Below are 18966 nucleotides of genomic sequence, written 5' to 3'. Positions count from 1 at the left end.
ACGAAATCTACATTACTTGAGGTTTGTCTTAAACATTTGACGTTTGGATGCAGGGGCGTACTGGTTTCCAAATGTATGTAGTATCCTAAATAGTATAGGCTACTGGCTACATGGGCAAAAATATCTCTGGTTTTCTTTCCAGTAAGGCAATGCCAATACTAGTCCTTTATGGGAGTAATGATGTCAGAGCTGTCATGCTGGATCCAAATATTGTTCTTTATACTCCTCTTGTGCCTCGAGTGGGTCTGACATCGTACAGTGTTCATTGAGTGCCGATAGATTCTCATCTTTCATTTTTTCAGCCAGCTGCCTAACCCCAACATAACCCGGAGCATCTGATCATCTCGTCCCAAACACAGCCCGAAATACCTTAACGCTGTGGTGTTCTAGGATATATTGGTCCTCGGAATTTATTGAGACAGGCTGTTACTATTCTAACGTGTGTCTCGAAAATTGTCTGAATCGTCCGAATATGACTCCTGTTACCATCTGGATTTAGTTATGGATCTATCAAGGTTAGCTTGCATGTTGTCTTATTGGCTCTGACTGGGTTTTAGATAAGATGGCAGCTTTGTTGTCCAGCCATGTGATTCCAATTTTCTTTTTAAACACCGCTAAACCCTCGTTCAACAACGACATTGTCATTTTTCTTCAGCCATGAGTGACTATCTATGATGACTTTTGTAATCTTCCCATCAGTATTGCTTCCAGAAATAGGTCATACTGTATCCAGGATGTAACCATTAGGCAGGCTTATGCTCATGAACTACAAATAGTTCTGATTCTTCTGGTCACAGTAAGAGATTATCTGGAGCTTGTGATCAGAACTGTTAAGCATGAAGATATATGTACAGTATAGTATGACTGTCGCCCGCTTGTAAAGAAAATGCTTCGAAGAATACTAATGTGATCCAGCATTTTTTTCCTCTTGTAAGATATTCACGTCCAAAAACAACGGCAAAATAGATAATTATAATGTTTTTTATGATGGAATCAAATGTTTTCGATATACTGGAAGCTGACATGTAAAAATGAGTTCCACACTGTTTCTACTGATATGTTTGTCTTCCTTAGGACAATAGTAGTACATCCTCCTTGTTTGGAGTGTAAATACCAGCGTCAAGAGAGGACGAACAATGTGAGACAATGTTCTTGGCAAACCGTCCAGGCTTTACAATCTGCATCATCAAGAGAGGAGAAACGCAGATTAACGGAAGAATTCCTGCTTTGATAGTATATGTGATATTTCAAAAAGATCATTGATTATTTTATTTGATCTGGAAGGTAACTGAGAAGTCAACGTTTCTCTTTCATCAGTGTGAATTTCGACCTTAGGGTTTTGTTATCATGTCGGTATTCTCTGTTTAATTTGCCCTGGTTTTATCCCTTTCGATTAAAAATGATAATCTACATATCGACATTCTCCGCTTATCGATATAGTGGTAGGGAAGGTTTTAAATATGTATGATTTGTTCTTAGCAACAGTAAAAGTGCTCATTGGAGTTCAACGACTTATGTTATCTCGGAATCACGACCATTGGCTCCATACGACGTTATTTTGATGACCATTAACGATAGTTTACCCACTTTGGTAGAATCAAGAGTGTGCTGGAAATGTCCGGGATATGTCAAGAATCGGTTACTAGGTGCAAATCCTTGGGTGAAATATTAATCATGATATAAGTTCCTTATGTTCACGTTGTGTTGGCTTGCAAATCAATTACTTTCTGTCAGCTATATATCGAATATGATATAATTGCATGCATTTATCGTATATTGAACAATAGTAAAATTACCTTTGTTATTCACAGTCTAAGGATACTTAAGAATATGAGCGACAGGTATTGGTACGGAATTTACGAAAAATTGTATCGATAAAATGTTTACCTGTTTCAATGAAAGTAGAATAACGAATTCAATTCATACAAAGATCGGTCTATGATCGACATATATATGAGTGAGGGGGTGTTGTTCATATCACTACCACACAACAGATTGGATAGTATCTTAGAGTGTGTAAACATGTATGGACAGATACACGCGAGTTTTATTAGCTAGGGCACTTTTACGAAATGCATAATTTCGCCAAACGTAACAATTTTTATGACCCTTGGTCGTCAAACTCATTAAGTGAGAATGGAAAACGAGAGCAATTCAAACGAACATCAAATACAGTGTATGTCGAAATTAACATCTCGCGGAAATCGTATAGATCAATTTGCGCATCAACTCCAGATGCAGAATGAATTTAAACTGTTTTTCATCAACCTGCATTTCTCAAAACATTTTTCGTTTTGTTTTCATTGTTATCAGTTTGTATTTAGCATGGGGTACAATATCTAGTGGGGGAAAAGAATGCATGTTCACACTGTAGGTTTGGGAATAAGGAGGTAACTATCCAGAACATAAAGCAATTCAATATTGAAGCTGAAAGGTCATTAAGCGTATTACACCGGTGTGTAAATGTTCGATAATGTATACCTTCTGTTGACATTTAAATAAAGCGTTACCATGATATCATATTAACTCATATATCAGTTTCTTATTATCAGTAGCACTTAGTGTCTTAAGTCACAGACCAAAAGCAGAAAACGTGGAACCATATAATGCCAAAAAAATAAATTGATAACAAAACCATCTTTGTTTATGTTGACCGTTACTATATTCAATCGTCTTTATTTTTCGTCGAAAAGACTTTGCTACCACGGCTCGTTGTTTGAAAACCTGACATTGTTTGTCTGTGTCCTAGAATTATTTAGCGTTTTCGTTTAAAATCGAAAGCAAAACGGAAAGCACTTTTTTTCTCTAAAATGGTGACCTTGTTCCAGAGTTTAATTGGGTTTGTGTTTTGACAATAAGATTATGCCAATTTCGTATCCATGATATGGAAAACCTAGATGAAACGTGTCATCACACATATATTGTCATGGTTTTAGAATTCCTATGAAACCTTTCCGTTTGAACTTAATCTCATGCTTCTAATGGAATCGATCAATCAACATTATCAACACCCTGGACACATCATCAAATATAACACAAATATTGTCAAATAGGAAACTGTTTGTGAACTCACGACTCCACTGATAATACCCTGAATTACATTGATATGACAGTGTCTGAAGGTAAATATGACAGGTGTGCTTCTGTGTTACTGTCACGAGACGTTTTGTTTAAATATGAAGTTTTATATTCCATTTACATCTGCTTTTTGTATTTGTCCAGATTTTTTTTTAAATCCATTTAGTATCTAATCCTAGCCGTGTCAGTGCCATTTCCTGTTTAAACAGCGACGTTATGGCGGCGGGCAAATGAGTAAATAGTAGGTGCATTGTACTAAACCATTTCAATCGTACTCGAATACCATGTGTACGTGCCTGAATTTATTTTCAGTAAAATACTTTGGGGAATACTGTTTTTTTTCTCTGACCGAATTTTCTGGTTCTCCACAAGGAATCCAAGAGTCGTGATGACGTTGATAAGAAAATGGCATGTGGCGTATTGGGTATCACATATCACATCGGCCTTTTACCTAGGTGACAAGGTCCAATTTCCCAATCAGTAGTTAAAAAGGTACGCGCTCACGTGCACCTCTACAACGTAGTTCCATAGTTTCCTTCTATGTAGGATATCCTGCACTTTTCTATTTTGAACAACGAAATTGATCAATACAAGAGCATTAGTTATTTTATGTTGATCAAAAATTAAATAATGTTTAATTGAAAAGTAAAATTTGAATTGAAATGTTATAAAATCAGCAAATGCACTCTTTGTTCGATTTGATTATATCAAATTTGATTTTGAAACAAGATACTCAAGCTTGATTTTGTTATGCAAAAGCAACATGTTTATTATGTTTTAAAACAGCCGAAAGAAAGAGGGCAAAAGAAATAAACGATGCGATCGTCATTTAGCAAAACAGACATGAACATTATTTTCTTGGCTTATTGATGCTAGAATGGAGGCATTTGATAACGAAATCCATTTCTATTTATTTCGGCAAACAACAAATAAACAACTCAGATTTCTTACTTTTCATCCGTTTTTGTCTTTTTTCAGGACGTGTTAAACAACAAGTGTCATAAATTTTAGACCACATTCATCGTTGGAGTGTATTAATTATAGTACAGCCTCGTTTCAATTGCTTGGCACTTGTTGAAGACCAAAATAGATGTCCTTATAATAAAATGCTGAGAACATAATCACTTCATTCCTGCAACTTAGTCCTAAGTAGATTAATTCAAAATCAGACCAAAAGCCCATGAGTTCCACGCCTAGTCCGTGACTGGCTACTGGAGAAACAGCGGAAGGACAATATTAATTGCGTCCTGACAAAATCCGGTCACATCAAACTTTATTAGCTTTCCTGGACGACACACCATGGCATGTCCAACCTTGTTCCGGAAATGATATCTTATATACGGTTTCCCCTCTTCCGTTTTAACGTTTCCCCCAATCCCGCTTATATCTAATTTCACTAACTGAAGTCTGACGTATCATAAATATATAACGGGATATATGATTTTTAAAAGAACAAACAAAATATGCATTTTCTTTGTTTGAAAACGCCACCTGTTAAATAAATTACAAGATTTTTTTCCCGAAACGCATGAGGCGACTTAATTAGCATTGCCGATACACTGGCAACTATAAGATGGCCATAGATACATGTAACTACCAGGAAATTAGATTTCAGCATAGGAAAACATCAATCAACATATCACTGTAAACAGGATGTTCACTTACTCAGTATCGCATAGTTATCATCTCTGTGTTCGGAAGTTATAAACTATTTTGACTTTATCGGCTATTAGCATATATAATCAAATGTCATCATCAATACGTTGGTACGGATTCATACAAAGAGGCATTTCATGCTAATACTCCTACTTTACGCTCAGCATTTTGGAAATGGGAGGACTGATTCACCGGTTGTCAGTATTATGTGACCGGATGGTGTATCCTGCTGGCGACATTTGGTAGTATACTTGTATTTGGATGAGATAGCACTATAAAGCTGGCAGAAGTTCCGTGTTATCAGAAGGAGGCAAATACATGCACCCAACACATGCATGTAGTTTGTACACAGAGGAGGCCGACCATAATTGTTGATAGGAGTGAAACAATACAAAACTAAACAAACGAACACATCTCATACAGTACATAAGGAAATATTTTTAAAGTATCAATATATTGGAGGTTAGCACATTATGATTTGTTTGCTCTGGCATTCAAATAGATCATATATATCATACAAAAACAGTTCGACGCTTATATTAACATTCCTTTTACTTTTTTTATTTTCATACGCTATAATTCATATTTAAAATTCATAATTCCCGCCTTACCAACAGTCAGCAGATTTTTTGTCAGTCGTTGGAACAGCCGGAACATGGTCGCGTGCTTTTTGGAAAAACAGTACATGGAAAATTAAAAAAAAAAAAAAAAAAAATCTATTATGTTAATCATTTTATCATCAACGCAATGCGCACGTGGTATATTTTCTATAACAAATAATGTCACAAAATAATTAGTCGTTATACTTAATTATCCTGGATATTGTAGCTCCGGTTTGTGTTGATACGCTGATAAGTGTAGCGCGTGATGGATGGCATTTAAACGTTCATCAATGTCAGAGCTCTCAAACAGACTATATAGTGACAATGCCAGACAAATGTAAATATTGACGTTTATTTATAAAATGTAACAGCTAAGAATGCTTGGTGTAAATAGTTATTTTTCATACACCTAACACAACTTAGTTCATCACATCTCCGCCCCACCACATACTCTACTCCAGCCCACCCCACAACCCCATCCCATCCCAGCCAACCCCCACAACCACCATCCCATCCTAAACCACTCCCTTCTTCACAAACACCAACCCCATTACTTCGTTGATAGAAATGTATATCAATATATGTATACTTCCTATATTTGAAGACAGTAATCAATACGGTATATTGAAAGTTTTATATTTCGGCTGAACCTAACACCTTTTGGGTTGTATGGGTTACCTTGGGTCAAATATATTAAACTTTTAAGGCAAAGCATTGACATAATCTTTTCTATTTTTCTCCAACTGGATAGTTCGCAGTGAAACATGAAATATCAACATCGCTAGTTATATATCACAATGTTACCTTTTTCTATTTAATTCACTAATCAATAATGAAAAATGATAAGTGAATATTGCTAAAAATGTTGTTTTGTATAATAACAAATAAACAATAGTTTAATATTTTTATTTTATTTCCTACAGTGTTTAAACAAACACCATCATACAATTGGTTCTGTTCCTGTCGTGTATTTGGTTATTGATTTGATATTCTTAAAATGTTCGACCCAATTGTGCCGAAACGTCAGTTTATTGAATAATTAAAAATTATTTCACTAACGATGAAGCCTTATCATGATAGTCAAAAAAAGAATAAGTAATAATACATTTTCATGTTTATATTAAGTCCATATTAATCGCCATTAACGAGGAATATCCCAGTGTCACATCATGACTCTTCTCTGCAAACTTGTGATAATTCCAAACCGTCATCGATAGGGATGTTCTGGCCATTGTTCGGATTACTTAATATGATTGGTTATTAATACATTTAAGAGTGATTTCAAATTCTGATAATGGCACACATCGTTGTTTTTTTAATATATATGCACATTGATATGGTTTCTCAAAATAAACAATACAGATGTTTATCAAAGCCACTATTCACTCTACTACAAAGCGAGCGGAATAATAAAATCGAGGTTATTTAATCGTTGAAATAAATGGTCATCCGATTTTTTTTTTATCCCAAAACTGTCATATGAGAGAACAAAGACCTGAACAAAACATCGGTTAAAAGCCGGATGTTCTCCAAGCGCGAATGGATTAACATTTTTTGGAGAATACAATTTTAACGAGATGTCAATAGCAATGCCCTGGTTTACCCTTTAATGCTAATGGATCATAAAACAGGTATGTGTTACAAGTATTTAAAATGCTGTATGGGTAGCTTTAATTTATAATCATATCATCCCAGGCAAATTGATCAGAGATTATTTAGAGTTGTCCAAGCATACGACACCCAGCGACAAATCGCTACAATCCTATGAACCTATTTCCGGTGTAGGATTTTAATCACCATGGTAGTTCTAGGCGATGGACTTAATGTTGTTTAGTTGAATTCGATTCCGTCATAGATCCACGGGGGTCTCAATTTACAGGTAGAAATTCGGAGTTTTATGTGTGTGTTTTCGGGATGGCCCATTTTTGTCTATGTCACGGCTGAGTGAACGACAGCATTAAGTATTTATATTAATCCGAAATCGCTTTCAAACTCATATTTCAACAGCTAAATAAATTATAAATACATTACCTAGCCAGGATTATCACTAATCAGGCGTTATATTTCATACGATTTATATTAATTTGTCATAGTTAGAAAGAGTCTTATGGTTGGTATCTTGATATAATGGGGAAATATTCAATTTCCTTCCTTTTACGATATGAAGTTTGATGTTTACAATGGAAATAATGTCTTCGATAAGTCCATAGTCATTGTCCTTGTTTATATTTAGAGAATATGACATTACTTCGAGTTGACTTAAATTTATATGGCGGGTGATACCGAGTTTCTGTTTGGGTTTTTTGTTGAAATAGGTTTCCATAACGACCAAAGTGCCGTTATTTTCCGATTGTGTGTTGTTGATTTTTTGTTTTTTGTAGGTTTTTTTTCTACTTTTTTCGAAATTTAATTATATGTACTGTACAATGTTTCTACTGTGGAGATACAAACATATATATAAATAGCAAAATATATTACAAAGCAAACATTAAAGATTGTTCTGGTAATGAAAAAAAAGTATGTTATAACGAGAAATCAAAAAGATATCTAGGATATATCATTTTCCGGGTTTGTAGCCCCTTTGTCTAAATTTAGCTTTGTTTCGGCACATCGTTTGTTTTTCGATATTTCCGTTCGTTTGTGTGTTTGATTGTTTTGGGTTTTTTTTACGCTTTTCAAAAGAGCTATATATCTATCACAAAAAAAATTGAAATGTATTATCTAATTCGCTAATAGGATTTGAGTATCATAATAATCGGAAGTATTTTTTGAAAATATATCAACATCACTTTAATTGCATAGTATAAACTGAAATGCGTAATCTATTGTTATTCCTTTATTGGTTTTTGCTATTTTGTCATCATTGTAACCATTTTTGAACAAGTAATGTGGATTGTGTTTCATTTGTATCTCAATATAAAAAATCATATCAGTGCAAATGACATTTCAAACAAAAGGTCGATAAATTGGTACCACTAACAACTCATTTATACATATAGCAAGTATACTGACTGTGGTCCTTTAACAGATGAATCAATATAAACAAAAAAACGTATTATGTCTGTTTGATATCGCCGTTTACAGGCATGTTATTGACACTGACAATATAGATTTTATTTATAAGAAACTGACACAACTTCTAAAGGGCTGCTCTGCTGTAATTTGTCTGGGAGAAGCTGACTTCGGCGCGGGGGGTCCTTCGTAAAACATTGTTACATAGTCCTAATGAAGGATGTTTAATTCAGGTCCAGAGACAGGACACCGTGAATCACTTAAAGTTGATATGCATTCATAATAGGCTACCAGACTGTAATTATGATGTAAGTATGTCTGGCACAGCGGGTTGATTTGAGGGATTAACACTATTTTGACAATAAGGCATCATGATGTCCCTATGGTAATCTGTATATATTTTTTTCTTGTTAATACGATGGCTTGCATGGACAAAGAAAACATCCTGCTTTTTTATTTACTGATTAGGTTATCCTGCAGGTAGGGGGCATACGAACTGCACACGCCCCCTCCCATCCCTTCTCCGCCACTATTTTATTTCATTATTATTATTTCTTCTTCTACCTGAACAACTTTCTTTTCCATGGTGCCTTCCTCGACACTGAACAATTGAAGATTGTATTTGAGTATCCGTCTGTTTGAGGACGACTTAGGGCTCTATCCCCTGCCCAGGACATTACACTCGGTATTTCGGGAATGGGAAGTTGTCAGTCTTTTTAGATCAGATTGGATGACCTGCTTGATGTCTTCAGCTGTATGTTTTAGCGTGGTAGCACTATAAAGTCGGCAACAGTTCCGCGCTATGACAAGAAGACAAGCACTGGTACACACAGCCTGCCGAAATTCAATACCAGACCTATGTATGTCGCCTCTTACAGGATAGGCCGTCCTTAAATGATCATAGTTGTTGATAGAACGTTAAACAATATAAACTAAAATATATTTCCTGTCCCTTGGAAGCTTTGCCAAAATTGAAACCGATAGCTTCCGTTGATCGTGGTCTTGCCAAAACGATTATATGCCTGTTAGCGTAACGAGATGTTTGTACAACATCTACTTGGTATATTCTTTTTTTAAGATAATTAGAAAGTATTAATTATCTTTCAACAATAATTGCACATTTAAAGGCAAATTATTCGAAACACGTTTTATTGTACAGGATTTCACTTTAGATTAAGCTAATATCCAAGGTTTTCGCCCGTTCACAAACATATACACAGCGCTTTAACAAAAGACTTTGTCCTTGTCTTTCTTAATTTAATATATTTTGGTATGAATTGAATGATGACGATGACGATTACGATGATGATGATGACGACGATGACGACGACGACGATGATGATGATGATGATGATGATGATGATGATGATGATGATGATGATGATGTGATGACGATGACGACGATGATGATGATGATGATGATGATGATGATGATGATGATGATGATGAGTAGTGTTGATAATTGTTAGATGATGATGACAGTAGTGTGCAGGATGATATAATAGATGTGTTTGGAAAATTGAAAAAAATTATATAAAAGATATATTTAGGCATGAGACCGTTTTCTGTATAATATATGTACAATAACAAATCTGACATGACTAATAGACTTAAGCAATGCATATATTGTCTTTTAAATAGAAATGTTTAGGTTATAATTGTTTTGAATCTCTCAAAGTCACATACCCAGATGATTGATATGGTTACATATATGTTTTCCGTGATTTTAAAGCGTATTCAACAAATGTCATAATGGGCAAACTTAAACTGTATTTCTTACTTTCGACAAAAAGCAAACACCATAACTACTGCAATAAGTACATGTAAATGGAAACGGATTTCATGTCGTGATTTCCTTTGGTCATTATTCGTTGTTAACCGCTGAACATGTCCATTTATACAGTATATATATGTGTGTCTTTTGCTTAGAATTTGGATTAAATCACCACATATTTCTTATTCGGGGTTCGCTAATCATTTTGAAATTGTGGAATCGTAAGGATCTGAATTATACCCTGGTTTTAAACATGATGGTTTTGCGTATCGTGGCCAAATACATATGTATTTCATAAACCTAGCTGATATCACATGACACATACATGTAGACACTAAAGGTAAAAGCCTTTTGGAAGCTGGCCAAGTTTTCATATTTTGTCTTTTAAGTCTCTGTATACTATTCATATTTTGATCTTGTCCTTGAACATGAGATGTAATGTTATAATAAAATATGTGTTTCTACTCGATTAGGCACTCCATTGTACCGTAGAGATGATATAACGCATACTTGTAAAGTAAGATTGACACAAGTGTCGATCGTTTATTTCTGAATATAATCAAAAACCTTCATCAACTTTAATAATCTATAACAAAAACGCTATCTGATGGTCGGATATCTATAATATGATAAATGATTTTCTGAAAGCGAGAACAAAATCATACAACAGTCGGTTAACATTGTTAGGTCTTCGATAGACCCAGTGTCTACTATTCAATGTGAAAGTAATATTATTTCATGTAGGTCTATAACAGAAATACACAAATAGTCCTGCATAATACATGGACCATCACTTGTATTTTTTTCACTTTAAGTCAATCCTCCCCGTCCAGTCCTGTATATGATGAAGTGTTGAACGTGTTGACCGGACCATTCATCTCATCATATATTGTTTCCACCAAGTCTTCTTAGCCTGAGGATTACTAAAACTAATAGAAGATATCTAACAGTGTCTTCAGTAATGCCAAATATATTTCATGAGTAGGGCTAACATTTTGATGATTTTTACGAGTGCGAAGCACGAGAGAAAAATATCATAATAGTATCCACACGAGTGAAATATATTCGGTATTACTGAAGATTATGTCAGATATTCTTATGATTTCATTATCAAAACAACATAAACGGGTCAGCTTTTGATTTCATCATTGTCGTTTGTTAGCAGTGTTTTGATTGGTCGAATCAGAAAAATCAGAAAAAAAACTAGTGAAAAATATCACTTTATAGAAAAAATATCTTTTATTTCATTGGTAAAAATTGTATAAAGTATGTTTCTATACGTATCCTCTAACGAATTATAATCTGGAATATACTGTAGATATAGCTTAATCAATGAAATTGTTACTTATATGTTTAATCATGTTATTTATATTATGTACATATAATGAATTCAAATATTTAACCAGTACATGTATCAAAATTTTACCTCAAAGGGGCATAATTACACTACATCGATCTATTGAGCTCTACGCCCACGCAAGTTAAAATGGGAGCTTAAATAAGCATATGATTGAGACGGACTCCTACTTTAAGACACAAGGATATATAGGGACATTTCCTTTTGTCACCACGACAACGCCTAATTTAGCACGTGCAGTAAGGAAAGTCATCATTATTTTTGTCGAGATTATTAGTTTTTCCATTTCTAATTTCGTCTTAGGTTTTTTTTTCTACGTCTACGATTGGTTCTGATATTTTTGTAGCTTTTGTTACTTCCTGCCCGTATGAGAAATGAAATATCTGTGGATGTGGGCTTGTATTTAAACGTACATCTAGACAGTTAACATATAGATATTACATTTATTTTGAGCGGTACAAAGCAAATATACATTTAATTGGAAATGAGATTTAATTTGAAGAATCTTTATATATTTAAACTAATTTTGTAAACCGACGTACATTGTCAAGGCTACACGCAAATGCTCACATGTTTGGATGGAATCTATATAGTTTCACGACAACTGTGAATCCAATATGTTAAAATCATTATGATACAATCTTCGATATTATGTAATTAACACTTTATGGATTATTTATAACATAAACGCAATGTCTGGAGTGTCACAGCTATATATTACATATAAATTAAGGCATTCGAATAACGTCTTTATTGTTTACGCGCGTAGCCTTCCGAAATGCATTGTCTAATTCTCGCTGTACTCGCCAGATGTCGCATAGTATATATAAATTCTGTCCGATGTTTTTTGGTTTTTTTGGGGGGTTTTTTCACGTTTGGTAGATTTTGAGTAGGAATTAAGATTTTAATCTAATGGTTTATATATAAGACGAAGATGTTTTTATCAAGTTAAATTAAGAATTTCAATCAATGTCATTTAATAAACATGATGGTTAAATATCAAGGTTTAATCAATGGCATCAGTCAACCTGCAAACAAACACATTCTTATATTATTTTTCCTTAGATGTCAATTTGATCAATAACAAAACATTATGATATTTCAACCATATGTCAAACATAAGACGGAAATAGTAATATATTAATATCATATGATAGCACAATTTTGATTGGTTTTGATTGTCATGTGTCATCTGTACTAAAGATATACACACCAATTTTATTCGATTTCCTGGTTTCACCATTTATAGAGCAGCGGTCATTGTAGAAATTCGATACGGTATGAAACGTTATCAAAGGATTTATAGAGGCGAGAAATAAAACTATATAGATTATTGTATGTGTAGGCAGATGGAATTCATACGTACATTAAAGAAATTCTAATCACCATTGACGTATGTGAGCTATAAATAAATAGTTTACACACAGCCTAATGCCGAATACGTATTGACTAGTCCCTCACAGATTACTGACGTATCAGAGACGAACAGCGAGGGTGGTATTGACTTTAATCGGTAGTGACAAAATAAGAGACTTAACCATTGGCTAAATTGAGGAATAGTACCAATAATTCATATCGATTTGTATGTATTCCTAATTCAGGACGATTCCGCTGTTGACGTAATGCACTACAATAACTGATGATCTAAATCTAAATACAAACAGAATCATCCCTCACCCAGTACCCCAGACATCACGATACAGTAGCGAGTATGTCCCTATAGGCAACATTAATAATGACGACGCAATAAAAATATAGGCTTGTGCGGCCAGGAATATGTTTAACTATTGACAGTTTCGAACTTTCGACGTTAATTTTTTTCCATAGATAACAATTTTTGAGTTTGTCAATACATATTGTCACATAGTGATAAGATACAGTCATGCAGTATATTTATCAATTTATTTTGTTTATTTATCTATCTATCTATTTATCTATCTATTTATTTTCAGTTTTATTTCAAATTAGCGTGCTTTAGATAACAGAATCCGGGAAATGTGTAACTCATTCCAACAAAAATGTGTCATAACACTGATCATGATGATAAAAAAATAAATTTCATAAAATGTTTAGGCGTTGTGCATCCAATTGTCTTGGTTATCGTCGTGTATATATGTAAAAACCATTTAGCCTTAGAAAATCGCTCTGTAAACAATAGAATAACTCTGTTTGAAATCCTATCTACGATCTAAGTTCATGTACTGTGAGTTGAAGGTCTACATATTAATCAATTCCTAGGGTTCTATACGCAAGTTATTGAAAATAAATTGAATTAAACATAACAGATGGCTTGTACTCGCATCATTTCACAGGCGATATGGCAAGACTGTTTGAGCAAGTAATGAAATATACCTGGCTGATTGTGGTGCGGGCAGAACAAATCAGAAGACTTGTATATTAGATTATTTGTTTGCTATGAAGGCCTATATGAGCATCACTGGTCGGAAGAAAGATAACTTGGCATATTTAGCTAATTTTCTTTTACGGATAGAAATATGAATGAGTGATTTGACTTTTATCTACGATAATGTTATTTAAGTCGGAATTTCATGTAGAATAGCGTTTGTTGTAATGGCTGTAAACTATAATTATTTTACAATAACTGTGATACAAGTTATATCAGGTTATATATATAATCGTAGTAGGACCGGATATTGATAATGCGACACCAGATCATCACTTTTTGCTTTGAAAATACACGTGGGGGGGGGGGGGGGGGTTGACTCACAAGCCAGTTTTTTAGTTTAAACATATTTTATTGTATCAAATATATACAATAGGATTGGGCACAAGTTTTCCAACTTATATCAAGCCCTTTCCATACAATATTATATAACACATACAAAATATACAAGATGACATTAACAATAAAATAATTATTTAGTGTGGGAGTGTGGATAAGGGAAGGGTAAGGATGGGGTGTAAGAAGGTGCAAGTATGTGAAAAGAATGTGACAATCTCCATTTTAATTCTTTTATGAAATAATTTAGACATTTCCACTAGTAATTGAAACATCTTTTTTTTAAGACTGCGTGAATGATTTTTTTCCAGTTATGAAATGAACATTGTCTACCAATACCATATGTTAAGTAAGTATAGAATAGTCTATTGCCTGTGTCATATGACAAACAAAACGCGAGCCAAAAGTTTTGAATGCAATGGATTAAGCATTGTTGTAATTCTTATTCAAGGTCGAGGGCAAGCTACGAGCAAAAATTGGCGAGGAAACCCTTAGAAAAGAACAGGGGGAATAAAGGTTTTTTTCTGAGGGCAAACATCAACGTCTACGACGCCCGTCATATAAACCATCTAGGTCCATGCAGTTCGGGTATTGGACTTCATATCCCATAAGGAAATGGAACATTTTCAAATGAGATGATGATGGCAACCACAAAGCCTATCCGTGTTTTTCGTCAACTTGATTCCCTCGAAACCAGGTGTTGATTAAAAAATAAAACAGTGTTTTATATTTGCTTGATTTAAGATATATACAATGTTTCATTGTGAACGGGCCTAATCGCTGTGGGAGTAATATCAAGTGAATTGCTGAGATATGGCATAATCACAAATACATTAGTACGGAATCGTCGATATATCAGTTTACCAATTCTTTCTAAACTGTCTGACGATAGATAAGACATGCTCATCGCTTATTAAGTAATACTTCAAATCCGATCGGTATCAGTTCTTGTCTTCCAAAACTAACGTCTACGGATTAATGTATCCGTCTTCGCTCGGCGCCATAGTGCCTGGAACTCGGAACTTCATCAGGTTAGACAAAAATCACAAACATTTACAGATATGTACATATATAAACTCATCAACAAAAGGATACTTTTATCACTAAACCAAAGAGTGCATACAACCTGTTAGAATTCAGTATTGATAATCCCCCAGTTTCATTTTGACATATGCTGTATCTGTTTAACCCTTTTCGCCACTACAAGACAATCATATAAACCTCTTTACTTTATTATCATTATTTCCAGAGATTTAAGTCCATTAACGCGAAACCAACTATGATAACGAAATTTAAACACTGACTTTCTTTTCCCTTTGAACAGGATATAAGAAATTATTGAAACTAAGACAGGATAAAGATTGATAGAAACTCACGTAGTCCACAGGGTAACTCCGTTGTTGCTAAGGATGGAAACATATCTCAAACGAGTCAGGGAAAAAGAGCTCACACGCGCTATGACGCTACTCACGATAAGGTAGCGTCATCATTTTATGTAGCTACTCATGTTACAAATTGATAATGTCATCAATTTCGACGCACATTTCATTTAAGGATTGATTGTCAATTTTGTTGCTTGCATGGACTGATGAAGGGAAGTGAACCTCATGCAAATTAAGTGAACTGCGAAGCAGTTCATGTACCATTTGCACGAGGTTCACTTCCCTTCATCAGTCCATGCAAGCAACAAAATTGACAATCAATCCTTATATTTACGTTAACCAAATTTAAAACTTCGCCACCAGATTGCAAAATTCGGTCGCAACAGTGTGACGTAAGTGCGTCACTTTGTAACATTGTTATACTTATCGTACATGTGTGCACAGTAGTGGAACAGCAGACAGTCAACTATTCTCGTCGCCAAGGCAACACAAAATATAGTGCCATACACGTTTTGATTATTACGATGTTGATACACATAGACACGATATTTTCAAGGTAAAATATTCATTTATAACAAATATTTATGATATTGTATAATAAAAACTTAGCAATACCCATATAAATACGAATTTAAAGTGCAGTGTTGACAGTATAGTATGTGTGTGATTTGGTCACTCGAGACACAGGGACTCGGTTAAAAAAAAAATGATGTGATGCAGTCTAATAGCCGGGATATTCAGAGCTCGAGAAAAAGTGTAACAATGTGGATTTTAGTCGCAGGTTAGCTGGTGATATACATGGTGTTCTTGACATATTGGATTTTATTGTCGCACTGGCGTTTTGGGATGTAAATTCTGATAATAGTAAGTAAAGAAATATTGATTTGAAAATTGGCGGTATTCGACGGCCGGAAACTTGTGTCCCCCATATGTTTAGATTGAGTCAAATTACGACAATAATGTGTCCCTGTTCTCGATATAGCATACTTCTGCTACTTGTCTGTTTTGTGTTGTTAAATAGTGTTTAAATTGAGGTTTATTTTCTGTGACCACTGAAATGGTATTAAGCATGGCATTCGAGATACAGCTAACGTTAGACCTACTGCGCTACGTAGGTCATGAGCTCGGTGCTATCGAGAGTCTCAGTGTTCTGTCAGATCCTGTTTTCTAAACTGTCTGCATTATACTGGCATTTTTATTAGCACATAAAGCGGCTATTCCACTTGTGTTCATATACGTTTATAACAATGTTACACAATTCACAAAGTGAAAGTGCATTCAAGTCTGAGGCGGTACAGAACTCGATCGCGATTGTAAACTCAGTGAATGTATTCACACGCCGGCAAGAAAGTGATTCGTCTCTCAGAACAGAAGCACGCGACCCAAAATCTTCAACGGGAAATGAAGTGATCTGAGTTTACTATGTTCATTGAGGCGGAGCGAAGTGAAAATGTAAATATTTATAATTGCGCGTCAGATTTCATAATAACTTTATCATTTTCATCATTTGTGAGGATAATAATCAAGCAAGGGTGTGTTCCATGGATAGGGATATGTTACATGTTACATGTTACATGATGCTACTCATGATAGGTTTTGTCATCATTTTATGTAGCGTAACCACGTCACAGATTGATAACGTCATCAATTTCGACACATATTCCATGGGACAATGCTGACGGCATGTCAGGTTTCACAACAACCTACAACTTGTTGGAATTTTTGAAGTCAAAGATGTAATAATCAAGCACGGGTACTTTTGCGTGGACAAAGTGGCTCAACTCTCATGAAAGAGTTTTACTGATCAGCATAAGACTTGCACTGTGGTGTAACACGGTGATCCCAACCTTGTTTTGTAAACTTAAAAATCACCTCTCGAAATAAGATCACAGAGGAGTGGAAGAATGTAATATTATTACCAAGACGCTGCAACAGTGACAAAGTTTCGTCTTAACCTTAAAAACCTAGAAAATACGAGAATAATTGAAATGGAAATGATAATTGTTTCCTTTACGAAATCATATTTCTGTCGAATAGCACTTCAAATAACCATAGCAGAACAAATTAATATTAAAAGAATGTTAGAAATGCACATGCTAAAGTTAAAAATATAAAATTACATTGGTCGTGTACAGACAAGTGAGATTATGTCATTAAAACATTACAGTAAGAAAGCAATTGCTTACAAAAAAAATTCATATCAGGTAAAACAAAATGAAAATGCTGAACATTTAAACAGCAAGAGAAATCTCCATCAGTCTCCCCATTCTATAGCATGATTTACAGGCTGTTAATAGGTTTTCTTTAACAAATGTCCCGATCGAACACATTTAGATATTCTTGTTGTCTTGACCTCAATTGGCAGAAATATTCACTGAAGGCTGAAGTCTTAGTCTTGGCAATAACGATGACATAGGTTCATTTTTTTTCAAAAGTACATGTCGATATCCTGTTTACATGGTCACATCATTAGAGCCTCCAATTCATTTTATTTGTATACATACAAGTATACTTAAGACGAATGAGATGGCTGATTCAGAGACACAAAATCAAGCTCAGCGACTAAACACCTCCACGGGCTACTATAATATCAGGTGAGCTTTAGAATGATTGGATTATTTTTAATTGCGTGTTCTGGGAGAATTACATTTCCCCAATTGTGCATGTTCTTGTGCAATGCATTGATCATGAAGTTCCATTTAAGTCTTTGTCACGTGAGCGTCATCTTGTCGGAATACCCATTCAATACCGGAAGTTTCCAAGACAATTGAAGTCAAGAGTCACGTGCTGAATAAAATTATATTACTTAAGATTATATCAAATTTCAGAGAAAGCCAGATTCCATCCAGTACTTTAATATTGATAATCTAAAACAATATGAGGATGCATCAGAACATGTACTGTTCATATATTTCCGGCTTTAATGTATATTGTCCTTTTTCTACTCAATGCTGACATCGATTCCTATTTCGGTAATTGGTTAATCCGATATGCTTGTAATTTGCATTTTATGTTGGTGTCACGATAGTTCCTTCATTCAAAATTAATGCTATCGTGTCTTGTTTTATATTGATTCAATTCACTGGCGTCATATAATACTATTGTTCCACTGAATCCCATGTCGTATTCAATCGAAACACTTCCTCTAGTGAGACATCAGCTCGGATTCAATACCTGTGCTGTTTTCGGAAGCTGTAATGTTTTTGATGTTAACAGAACGATATAAATCATCAAGACATTGTTTGTTTTGAGATATCATTAAAAACATACAATTATTCAAAATCAGTTTAAAATTACAACAAATGATATGGTCGTTAGGAAATTTTATCAAATTCGTTATCAACACAATGGAGAGGAATTCATTA

This window comes from Pecten maximus, chromosome 19 (assembly GCF_902652985.1).
Source record: "Pecten maximus chromosome 19, xPecMax1.1, whole genome shotgun sequence".
Lineage (NCBI taxonomy): Eukaryota > Metazoa > Mollusca > Bivalvia > Pectinida > Pectinidae > Pecten > Pecten maximus.
The sequence above is the reverse complement of the archived record's forward strand: the minus strand, read 5'-3'. Positions refer to the sequence as shown.